Source organism: Dipodomys ordii, unplaced genomic scaffold, assembly GCF_000151885.1.
Source record: "Dipodomys ordii isolate 6190 unplaced genomic scaffold, Dord_2.0 Scaffold86, whole genome shotgun sequence".
In the NCBI taxonomy this organism is placed as follows: Eukaryota; Metazoa; Chordata; class Mammalia; order Rodentia; family Heteromyidae; genus Dipodomys; species Dipodomys ordii.
This window is the reverse complement of record NW_012267302.1, coordinates 357,212-369,948: the sequence shown is the minus strand read 5'-3', so window position 1 is coordinate 369,948 and position 12,737 is coordinate 357,212.

Here is a 12,737-nt window from a genome sequence, read left to right as displayed (position 1 = left end):
GTGGGGGAGGGGGAGGAGTTCTCATAGCTCACCCACAGAGCCATCCTGTCTGGGATCCTCCCTGGGAGTGGGCTCAGTTCCTTCTGCTCTTCTTTCCTGGGGAGAAAAGGACAGTTCTCCATCACAATAACAGGTGTCTGGTTGTCCCACATTCCCCATTCCAACACATAGTCTTCCTTTCCACTCCCCATTTCTTCTCATAAGGTTCTATGGCCCCCAAAGTAATGCTCTGCCCCAGTAACCACAGCAGAGCTTATAAACTTGGGGGGAGATGAATGCTGCAGAAGACCGCTCTGTGATGAGCTGAGCCTTCAAAGCCAACCTCTATAAAGGATGGAAAAAATATTAAACAGCACCATAATTGATGACTCAACTTGGCACATTTGCATGTTAATGCAGGTGGCTCAAGGGGTCTTGAAGGCTTCCTAAGCAGCATGACTGCAATTTTTGGCTTTCCTTTGGCCTGGCCCATCACTGTCTGAGGTGCTGAAGGTGAAGTTAGGCTTGAAGGCGAGTCTCCTATTGTTGCTGTATTCCTTGGGCAACATTTTTCTAGAAATATGTATTATTTAATCTTTATTTTCCCCCCTTGGTCGTGGGGCTTGAACTCTGGACCTGGGTGCTGTCCCTTAGCTCTTCAGCTCACAGCAAGCACTCTGCCATTTGAGCCACAGGCTTGCTGGTGGTTTATTGGATTTAAGAATCTCACAGACTTTCCTGCCTGAGCTGGCTTTGAATCATAATCCTCAGATCTCAGCAGCTTGAGTAGCTAGGCTTACAGGCGTGAGCCACTGGCGCCTGGCTGAGTTTTATTTGGGGCTTGAACTCTGGGCCTGGGCACTATCCCTCAGCTCTTCAGCTCAAGGCTAGCACTCTACCACTTAAGCCACAGTGCCACTTCCTATTTAATCTTTTTTTTTTTTCTTGTCATGGGGCCTGCACTCTGGGCCTGGGTGCTATCCCTCAGCTCTTCAGCTCAAGGCTAGCACTCTACCACCTGAGCCACAGCACCATTTGCAGCTTTTTCTGCTTATGTGGTGCTGAGGAATTGAACCCAAGGCCTCATGCATGCAAGGCAAGCACTCTAGCCAACTTCCCAGCCCCCCTATTTAATCTTTTAATGAAATGTTTTTCAAAACTGTTGCAGAAGAAATGGAATCCTGCCTCTCATCTCCCAATTCTCACTTGTCCTTTTAGTAATTGTATCACATTGCAGAAGATTAAGCAGGAGAGGGTGGAGGCCTGATCCTGGTCTGCACCTTTATACAAGTATCCATGCATCATCAGAAAGATGCTGAGACTTAGGTGGAGAGGCACAGTATGCTTGGCCGCTGTAAATCATGGCTGACTTCATTATATATATATATATATATATATATATATATATATATAATTTAGCATAATGATTAGTATATTATACTTGGTGGCTTCTACATCATCTTCAACTTCTCCATCCTTCTCACCCCATAGCCTGCAAACCCCCAAGCCTAGACATTCACATCTTTCTACAACTACCACCTCTGTAGTCTTTGATTAGACCTTAATATTTGAATCTCAGTAATAATTCTTAGTGGGTCTCCAGTGTTCATGTTATACCTGCTAATCAATGATCCATCGTGCTCAATATCAAGACCAAACTCCTTCATGTGGCTTCTAGTCAATGAGACCTGCTTGCTCCCCCTGCCATGCTTTGTCTAACCTGTGATCCCAGACTCTACTACCTTCTGTCCTCTGCCAAGTAAAGTCCTTCTGAGTTGGACAGGCTCCTCTTCAGTAGACCATCTTCTCTAGAGCCTTTACTGACCACCTGGGCTCCTATAGGCTCATACATTACCCTATAACCACACAACTTTTCTGCTCTGGGGTTGGATTATAGCACTTTCTATCCTTGACTGGTCATATAAGGCTCAACAAATGATAAATGCTCTAAGTGAAGTAAGCCAGGCCCAAAGAAACATAGGTTTCATGGTTTCCCTTATTTGAAATATCTAGTATCTGTCTAGGACAAGCAGAAAAGCTCAAAAGCTATGTACATATAACCATATAAGATGATGCTAAGTGAAATGAATCCCAAGATAGAGACACAAGTGGTTTTATCTTTCCTGCTGTTGTTTTTAACATAGTTACAATGTACCATGTGATTTTTTTTGTTTCTTTTGTATGATATTCCCCCAAGGTATAACCCCTGTTTACACTGTATTTGATTCTGGTGCCCTGCATTTATACATTTTTCTAATTTGGGGAGGAGAAGGGAAATAACAAAATGCTGAAATAAGGATATAGGTTGACATATTGGAACAATGAGATGTACAAGATATTATTTTGAAAATGAACTTTACAACCTGGGGCGGAGAAGGAGTTGAAATAAGGATATAGGTTGACATATTGGAACAATGAGATGTACAAGATATTATTTTGAAAATGAACTTTACAACCTGGGGCGGAGAAGGAGTTGGGGTGGTGGGGAAGGAAGGGATGGTAGGGGAAAAACAAAGGAGGAGTTAACAACATTTTGATAGGAAATGTACTCATTACCTTAGTCATGTAACTGTAACCCCTCTGTACAGTATTTTTACAATAAAAATATTAAAAAACCCCAACTGTCTCACAGCTGATTGGCAGTGTGATGTATCAGTGGAATCTTTCTCAGAGGTTCAGATACCAACCCTCCCACCCCGACCCCAATCTATCCAGCAGCTATGCTGGGAACTGTTCACAGCATATTGCCTCTCATAGAAACTCATTCACTCCTCAGTAACACATGGTAACTGTCACTTGCCTCTCTCTCTCCTGGTTTTTACAGCCAGAAGCCTGTTTGCATTATCTCCCAACTGCTGCTTCTTCCTTTTCAAATCTGAAATCAAGAAATTTGCTTTTTTTTTCACATAGGAGTCTTTGGCCAGGGAGGGTAAGATACCTTACGATGCACAAGGCTCAGAAGCTGAAAACTTCCTCTAGGCCTAGGAATTGGATACTTCTACCCCCTCTTCCCTGGCATCCATGAGCTGAGGTCTTCCAATATCCTCACAAGGCCTCATGCTCTGTAAGTCATGTTCAGAATCAAGAAATTAAGCAAATATTTACTACATGGAGAAGAAAATCTCTCCTGGTTGGTAGTAAATCCCACTCTTCCATATAGCTGTGTCTCATTAACTAAGTCTGTGCAACCTGTATTCCCTGGGTAGAGGAGAGAAGAGGAGCCACTGCCAGGAGTGGGAGGCAGGCAGACACCAGAGATATCCAGTGCTCTGTTGATATGGGGAAGGGGAGCGAGAATTATATTGTTCCAAGTGTTGGGGCTTGAGATGGGTACTCTGGGTGGTTCTAGGGGTCAGATTTATGTGGTTTGAATGGAGAGAGAAGGAAGTGTCACTGATAGAGTGCACAGCTCAAGGAGTGAGAAGAGGGAAGGTGCCCAAGGCAAAGGAATAGTAAGGAGATTGGATACAGTTTCTAGAGTGGGAGCATTCTGGGTTCATGCATTGGCCATACATTTCTAGACATGGGGTATCTGTGTTAAGTACAGAATCCTAGGTGAGGTGGATGGAGATAAAAAGGGATATAGATGATGTGTATACCTGAGTGACTTGGGGGGACACAAAGACTAGGAAGCAGGCTGACCTGTACTGTGAAAACCTGAAACAAGTAAAAGTCAAAATAGGTGGGACTTAAAATAAGATGAGGTGAGGCTCACTGCAGAAGTCAACAGGCCCAAGAACACCACAGGTCGCTGGTGCTCAGATCATCTTGGATCACCACCCCCATTCCCCTCAGAGCCTATCAGTGGCCCTATACACAATATGTCCTCATTCAGGGATACTTAATTTTAGGGTACAAGTGAGACATCCCCGAGTGTGGAGCAGTTGAAGCCAGGAAGGAGCATCAAGTACCCAGGGGACATTGCTGATTGGGCTGGAAGGGAACAGAGAGCCTGAGGACCAAGGCACCTCAGAGATGTCAGCTTCCCAGAAATGGGCCATCAAGGAGCTGTAGGATTTAGGTATATGCATGGTGTGTGTGTGTGTGTGTGTGTGTGTGTGTGTGTGTGTGTGTGTGTTACAGTAAAGTTGTGAGGAAGTAGAGGCCAAGACAGTGTTTGGCAGGCAATCTACATAACCCAATAGGTGTTGGATGAGCCAGAGAGGATCAACCAGGTGGTGATGTACATGAGTGAAGCGGGCCAGGTGTAAGAAGAAAAACTCTGGAACCTGGGGATGGGGAAAGAAGAGAGGACTGCACACAGCTTAGTGCATTCACGACAAAAAGCCCCAACCAAACATTGAGTAGGCCTAATGAAATCTGGCCCTAGGATACCCTTTGAGACTCCAGGAGGGTAAAACTGGCTTTGGTTGGCTAGAAGTGTATGACTAAGACCTTGAAGGCTCTGCCTAACTAAGTGGGAGAAACAAACTCTTTAAAAACCAAGATTACTGAGCCAGGCACCCATATGGCTCATGCCTATAATCCTAGCTACTCAGGAGACTGAGATCTGAGGACTGTGGTTCAAAGTCAGCCTAGGCAGGAAAATTTGTGAGACTCTTATCTCCAATAAACTACTCAGAAAAAAATCTGGAAATTGGTACTCTTGCTCAAGTGATAGAACACTAGCCTTGAGCAAAAGAAGCTTAGGGACAGAGCCTAGGCCTGGAGTTCAAGCCCCAAGACCAAGAAGGAAAAAAAAATTACTGAAAGATGATTGCTTCTGCATGGGGGCATCAGTTCCCCTTTGGATTATAGGAAGCTATGAGCAGATTGTACAATCAGTACATGCTTCACTTGCTAGAAGGCCACATTCAAGGCCACTTTGCCCCTTGGCAAAACCACCTCCCCACGTCCCCCCAAGTTGATCTTGCCTTGTGTATAGACTTGTCAACTCCCAGTCCACTACACCCCTCTCCAGCACACATTTCCAAGCCTCCCTGGCTTTACTTGCTTCCTTCAGGGCTGTCCCTTAGGGTACAACCCCCCCTCCATCCTTTCCCAGATTTCTCTAATCCTCTTTCATTTGCTCTGGTGAGGTAGGCAGAGGAGGGGTCCAGGAGCCCCAGCTCTATTGTCTGAGCTCCTTGAAACGTTTAAAGGGATTAGGGGCCAGGGGCTGGGCAAGGCAGCCTTGAGGGATTCATGTTCAGTGGACGAGAAGATGGGATGCCTCTTTCTTCATCTCATTTGTCCAGAGGTGAGAGCAAGATAGATGGTGTGGATAAGGGGGCAACCAATTAATTCTGATTTGAACCCAATTTGGTCTCCTACATAATTAGAGTAGCAGGCGTGTCTCCACCATGGATTATCTCTCCCTGCAGTTGTTTGTCATTGCGTGTTCACTGCATTGGGTCTTCCTGGACCACCAGGCCTGATAGGGAGGGGGGAAATGAGTTGGAGGGGCAAGACAGAGCCCTGAGTATGGAGAAGCCTAGGAGTGTCCTGGGTGGGACCTCGGTTTTCCTGTCCATTTTTTATGGGCAGGGAGGAGGAACTGATCAGTATTTTTTTTTTCTAATTTTGAAAGGTATCAGGGAGGAGATAGAAGACACTATTGGTGGATATTGAACATTGTGAGGCTATGAGGGTTCAGGGAGTCAGATGTGCGCTCACTATTGATGTGAGTCACTGCCCTTTTTGTTTTTTGGTTTATTCATTATCTAGTAGAGATGATGATAAAGGTCATCACTATGCAAAATCTCATTAATAATAATAGTGATTTCAAAGGGCCTACAACTAAACATTTCAAAGCAAACTCTCACGCTCAATCCTCTCTACCTCCTCTGTAGAGGCCTATTAGAAAAATCCAGAATTGGCCCATTTTGACACTAGTCAAAAACCACAATCTGGCCAGGTGCGGGTGGCTCAATCTTGTAATCCTAGCTCCTTAGGAAGCTGAAATCTGGAGCATCACAATTTGAAATCAGCCTGGGCAGAAATGTCCATGAATCTGTTTCCAAAATAACCAGCAAGAAGCAGAGTGGAGATATGGCTCCTATGGTAAAGCATCAGCTGAGCAAGCAAACTGAGTTGAGCCTGAGGGCCCTGAGTTCAAACCTTAGTACTAAAAAAAAAAAATCAGAAAACAGGACCTGGGATAGCCTCATCTTGGCTGTGTTGGGGACTCAGAAGGTTCCCAGGGGCTTCTGGGCATGGTGCTAAAGATCCCCGAGCTCTCTAGCAAGTGTAGAGTGAGGACAACTGAATCTGAGCAGGTTAACTCAAGTGGCCCATGCGGAGTGGTCTTCACTTGTAGTCTGACTGGAGTAGTTTGTAGATTGTTTTTGCTATCTTGGCCACCTTGCCTCAAGTATTGCCACTGGCAGATAGGGAAATTGAAGCTCAGAGAGAGAAAAGTCACTGTTAAAGGCCAGTGTGTTAAGTAGAGACAGACAGCTCAGAAGTCCCAAGTCTGTCTTGACTTCAGTCTAGCCCCATTTTATGGATGATACACTCTAGCATGCCAGATCCAGTCATGAATCCCTGGTCTGTGGCCCTTTCATCATACAGGGGTCAGGGCTTGCTTTTTTTTTTTTTATGGGTGAGGGGCTCCTGGAAAAAAGAGCTCACTCACACACCCATCCCCCTTCCTCTACCTCCCTGCTACTCAGCATCAGGCCTCAGCCACTGCCTGCAGTTCACAATTCTCCTAGGGATGTCTGGGTAATTAGGAGATCCTTCATTTACCACTGACACTTCTCATTATCCAGAATGAACACAGACTGTTCCCACCCTACCACCCAAGCAGCGATTGATGGGTCAGGGCACGATTCTCCCTTCCCCAGGTCTGGAGACAGCTGTCCTTGCCTGCTAGTGCCTCCATCCTATAGACACTGACTAGACAAGTCTTGGCCTTGTGCTTAGCACCCCTACCTTGAACCCACGTACTCACTACTTCTGTCTCCCTGGTATTGTCTTTTCTCTCATGTAGGGAAGTGGAGACTCCCAGAGAACAGACCACTTCCCCAAGGCTATAAAGCTGGTACCCCTTCTCTCTCTCTCTCTCTCTCTCTCTCACACACACACACACACACACACTTCACTGGATCAAACAATTTAAACAATTTTTTTTTAAAAAACCTCTGGATTTACAATACAAAATAAAAGCCAAAATACCTGGTTCTGGAGCAGCAACTCACCCTCAAGAAAAGACAGATTCAGGGAAGGTGGCTCAGTGGTAGAGTGCTTGCCTTGCATGCATGAGGCCCTGGGTTTGATTCTTCAGTACCACATAAACAGAAAAAGCCAGAAGTGGCACAGTGGTTCAAGTGGGAGAGCACTAGCCTTGAGCTGAAATGCTCAGGGACAGCACCTAGGCCCAGAGTTCAGCCCCAACAACTGACAAAAAAAAAAAAAAGGAAAGAAAGGACAGATTCAGAGTCCTCTTTCTGGGTCAAATCACCAGCTCAGCATCCCAGAACAAGGATCAGCCAGGACACACTGCATGGACTCTCCCTGTGTGGGGAGAGCCAGACAGCCTGATTAGGAGTTTGGGCTTCTCTTTCTGACCTACAACCTACTTGGTACCAGGAGGTGGTCACCCAGTCACTGAGACAAGGAGACCGGCTGAAGCCCCTGTCCCATGTGTAGGTTCCTGCTGTTCTTAAGGCACCTTGGCTTACCTGGGAGGCCTGATTTTTAGAACTCACTGGAGTGTCTCCACATTCCCTGGGGAAGACTCTTGGACTAAACCATGAGAGAGCCCTAAGTTTGGAAAGGGGGATGCAAAGGAATAAGGAAAAGGATTTAATCTGCCAAAGCCTCTATATAGCTGGAAAAAAGAGCCTTTCATAGCAAGAGGTGTGTGTGTGTGTGTGTGTGTTTGTAAGAATATATATACACACACTGACTTTGAAATATTTGTTAGAACTTAAAACCTACCATGAAAACTTAAAGCTGACAAGTGACATTTAGTTACTAGAGGGCCTATTATCCCCAATTTATTACTTTACTGAGGCCTTGTGTGGGCTGCAGGGTTGGAGAGTGTGGGCCACGAGGGAGCCAGAGACACAAGCACAAATTAAATTACAAGTCATAATTTATAAACTGTCCCATGCTCTGTGGACTCCAACCATATGTATTGCAATCTGGCCACTTGCATTTCAAAACATGTCTTTGCAAATAGGGAGAAGGGGACCTTAGAAATGTAAGAGGTTTTGGTTGTTGTTTTAGAGCTGTGTCTCACCTGAAGATATGCTTAAGGCTACAGAGTAAGGTCAGCCTACAAACCTGAGGCAATGACTCCCACTTTTAACTCTCCCACCAAAACCTGGTGTCCCAACAGTGCCATTAAAGAAGTTCTACAAATTTTGGTGGACAAGATGAGGGGGAAACTTCCTACCCATTTTAAGGGCAGGATGCAAATGAAGAATGAAGGAAATCTCCATGTCCTTCTATGCCCCAGGCAACACATCAGGTCTTCTCTTCAGAATCAGCTATGAAGCTAAACTGGAACCAGCTGCAACAAAAAAGAATGAGTTGGAAGTCCAGGTGCAGTTTAGTGAAATTGCTGGGTTTATTTCTACAGAGCTTCAACATCATGGCCAATAGATTAAGCTTTGAAGCTGGTCAAGGTGGTATACACCTGTGATCCCACCGAAGCAGGAGGATTGGGAGTTTAAGGCCAACCTGGGCTATATAACAAGATACTTCTCAAAACAAAACTAGTGTGAGCTCTGGAGCCACACTGACCAAGATTCCAATAATGTGTAACATTGAGCAAGTGCCTGAGACTCCTGAGAGTCACTTTCCCTGACTGAAAAAATGACAATAATTATTCGAGCCAATGGGAGATGGACATTTGGCAAGATTCCTGCATAGTCACTACTTAAGATCACTAAAGTTGGTAAAACAAATAGTGAACTTAAATCTAGGTTTGTCAAGAAAGTCCCAAAGCTCTAGCAGTTTCTACCCTGTCACTCTGCCTTGACAAATTGAGGATTTCCTCAAGCCCCATGGCTAGAGAAGGCATCACCAGGAGCCCAGCTTTACTCTGAGTTCTTCTTACCTTGTCCTTCTCTAACTGTACCTGTGTGTTAGGTAGGTGGGCAACCTCAGCTCACCACCCTTCTACCCATTCTGTAAAATCCAGTGAGAGCTGGGGTCCACAGATGACAGCAAGTCCTGGCCATTCCATCATCAAATAATCTGGGCACCTTAGTCTGGACTGTGTAGGTATGATGTGGAATGATTCCTAACTTATACACTATAAGAAGTTTATTTGGGAAAGGACCCTTGTTGATGTGAATAGGATTGGGAAACTGCTCTATTGGGTGGAGCTGAGCATGAAGACACAATTTCTTTCTTTTCTTTTTTGCCAATATTAGAGCTTGAACTCAGGACCTGGGTGCTGTCCCTTAGGTTTTTTCCTCAAGGCTGGTTCTCAACCACTTGAATCACAGCTCTACTGGCTTTTTGGCAGCTGATTGGAGATGGGAGTCTCATGGACTTTCCTGTCTAACCTGACTTTAAACTACCATTCTCCGATCCCAACCTCATAAGTAGTTAGGATTACAGGCATGAACCACTGGTGCATGGCTTATCTCTGCTTTTAACATCACTGGCCTGTCACCTTGAAAGCCCCACTTGACCTCTTGTGACTTGGGTGTATTGGGGTCAGAGAAGCAGGACAGAGGCTGTCAGGCATAGAAGAGGGTCAGAGCCACATGGGAGCCTAAAGGTCAAGAGTCCTGGGAAAAGCTGGGTCCTGGCCTCTGGCACGTTTCCCTCCTGGGCTTCAGCTATCTTCTGTTCCATCTGAGGGTCTTAAAGGATTCTTCATTCAGGTTTTGTGCATTTGGTGCATGAGTCTTGACTTTTGGACTACACCCATTCTAACCCCAGTTCATCCCCACCCCAGGGAGACAAAAGAATTGACAGACTGGTCTAGTGTTAATGTAGCTGGAATGATTAATAATTGATATCCAAGCAGACATGATCTGTCTCAGAGATATGTAAGGGGACAGCCAGGGCACATAGAAGAGTGCATTCTACTTGGGCCAGGCTGGGAGCAGGGGGCTATCGTGGCCACCTAGCCTTGTTTAGACCCCTGGGAATGCTTTCCTGGGGTCCTTGTCAGGCTCAGACTAACCAGAATGGAGGATATGTCCCTGGGGATCTAGCCTTGCCTGACTTTCAGTGTGGAGGGAATCTGACTCAGAAGGTGTAGATTTCTAAATAGGAATGGGTAGAGTTTGACCTTACCCAGTGGATCCTTCAAGTTGGGTGATTCTGGGCCAATAGTACCAGACTGTGGACAGTGGAAAGCCAGCCAGTTAGAGGACCCTTGGGTAGGCAGTCCTGGAGCACGCAAGATGCCTGCCCTGGAGGCTGCCCATATCCCTGTCATCCATGCAAGGTGGGGTCCAGCCTCTTCATCTCTCTGGGTGTGAGGTGTGTGAGGGATAAACTAGGGCTCAGGTTTGCTCAGAGCCCAGTCTTAGTTGGGGATTGGTGGCTCATGCCTGCAATCCTAGCTACTTAGGAAGCTTAGATATAAGGAATATGGTTCAAACCCAGTTTGGGCAGGAAAGTCTATGAGACTCTTATCTCGAATTAACTACTTAAAAAAATTAAGCCAGATATGGAGATGTAGCTCAAGTGGTAGAGTGCCAGTCTTGAGTAAAAATGCTAAGGGACAGCATCCAGAACCTGAATTCAAGCCTCTGCACTGGCCAATAAAACCCCTGAGCTGCTTGGGGTGGGAGGGGGGTAGCTAAGCCTGACCCATTCCTGAGGGCCTTAGCTCAACCCACCCTCAAGCTGATCTGTCCCTTGCCATCGCCAGAAGCCAGCAAGCCCTCACATGCACTCCACTCTTATGTTCTAGGATTCCAGTAGGAAAGCGAGTATCAGAATTGTTGCTATTATGCATATCAGCATGCCTCTGGCTCCTTGATTTTTCTGGTGGAGCCTGGTTATATCCCCAAACCTCTGATCCTCTATTGAAAGGTGCAGGTTGTCTCTCCTTTTGAGGGTCCCAGCCTCTAAGAACTTGGGCTGACAGGAGTGGAGCTGTGGTCACAGGCAGTCATTGGCTAGTTTCTGGGTTGGTAATTGCAGGAGGCTGGAGGAGAAGCAGCAATTAGCTACTGCAGTGACAGCCAGCCAAGACACGGCTGTTAAATGGGCCCATTAGAGGACATTAGTGAACTTGACAGGGTGGTAGCTCCAGCTGGCCAAGGTACTTTGCCCTAGCCAACTGGCTTGGTGGGGCTGGAACTGCGGCTTGGAGAGATTGACCTGAGACATGTTAGGAAGGCTGGGCCTCAAGGTGAGAGCTGCTTTTAGAAGAGGGTGCCCCCATCCAGCAGCCACAGTCCTCTGTGGGGTGCCCATCTGTGGTCACTCTGAGTTCACTTGTAAAGAGTTGCCTGTCCTGGCAGATAATGGCTTTAATGGGGCCTGTGTACACAGAGCACTTAACACACTTCCGCTCCCTACCCCCCTACTCCCCTACCCCCCTCCGACCATTAGCTCATTAGCTCAGACAGCTACAAATGGGGGAGGAGAATGACCAATGAAGTGACACTTAAAGCTTAACCAGAGATCTGGGCAGAATCCCACCCATTTCCTTATATATATAAAAAAAAAAACCCACTCCATCTAACCTTGCCCCTTGAGATCTCCCAGGGTCTTGTGGTAGGCCTGGCACAGAGCAGGTTGCTTTTTAAAAAGAGGACATTGAAGAAAAATAAGGCCCCCAGCAAAGCCCTGGCATCATGGGTTGGTGGTCATGGAGTCTAGCAGACCTGGCCTGGAATCCTGGCTGTGTGGCTTACTGTGTAGCCTCACCTGGTGCCTCAGCCTCCCAGAGCCTCTGGTTTTACCTGAACAGCTAGTTATCACAGAATTTGTCCAACGGGCATTGTGAGGATTGCATGAGACATTGTATGCAGTGAAATTGCCCATGCATGTTCTGGAACTGGTGGGTACCTCTGCTGTCATTACCCATGGACATGGTGCTGTCACTAGGAGTACTTGTTAAGGCACAAAAGCTGTAGCTCCTTGAAGACCACTTAGGGCAAAAAGAACTTTATGGGAAGCCTAGCTGCCACCCCCATGGTCTGCCTCTAAGAAAGGTTTATACCAGGCTCTCTAACATAAGAGCATGTCGAGCTCTAGATGTTCCATGGCTGCTTTTAGTGAAGGACTGGTACTGCAGGCAGTGCAGAGGAGCAGGTCTGTCTGTGCCAGTGTGCACTATAAAAATTTTGACCATAAGAACATTCTTTGCTTCACACTTTGCCAAGCAATTGGGGCTTGGGGACACATAGAACAGAGGCTCAGAGAGAACTCTACCTTGTCCTCAGCTGGGATATAGGAAGTGAGAAATGTGTGAGCCTCCTTTACCCTGTTTGGATTCCCAACAAGGGCACTGTATTCTCTGGGTGGACAGGAATCTGCTCCTGGCAGATTCTAGGGGTATTCTTGGTATGGATTGAAATAAGAATATGGGGTCTAACTGGCCCACATGGTGGATGATAGGAAATTGAGCAGAATAAACAGAAAGAAGAAAGAGCAGAAAAACAATCCCAACAAACTAGATCAGCTCCAATGAAGAGCCAAAGTGGGATGCCATGGTGGCCCAAGGAAAGTCAGGAGACAAGGCAAAATGGTGGCTGAACTGGTCAGGGCCTAAATAGAGTCATGGTCAGGGGGTAGGGTAATGGGGAGCTTAAGAGTCTTGTGAATCATGGCACAGGACTGCTAGGTCCTACTGGTCCCCCTCCCTGCCTCTAAGAATTCAGGCATGC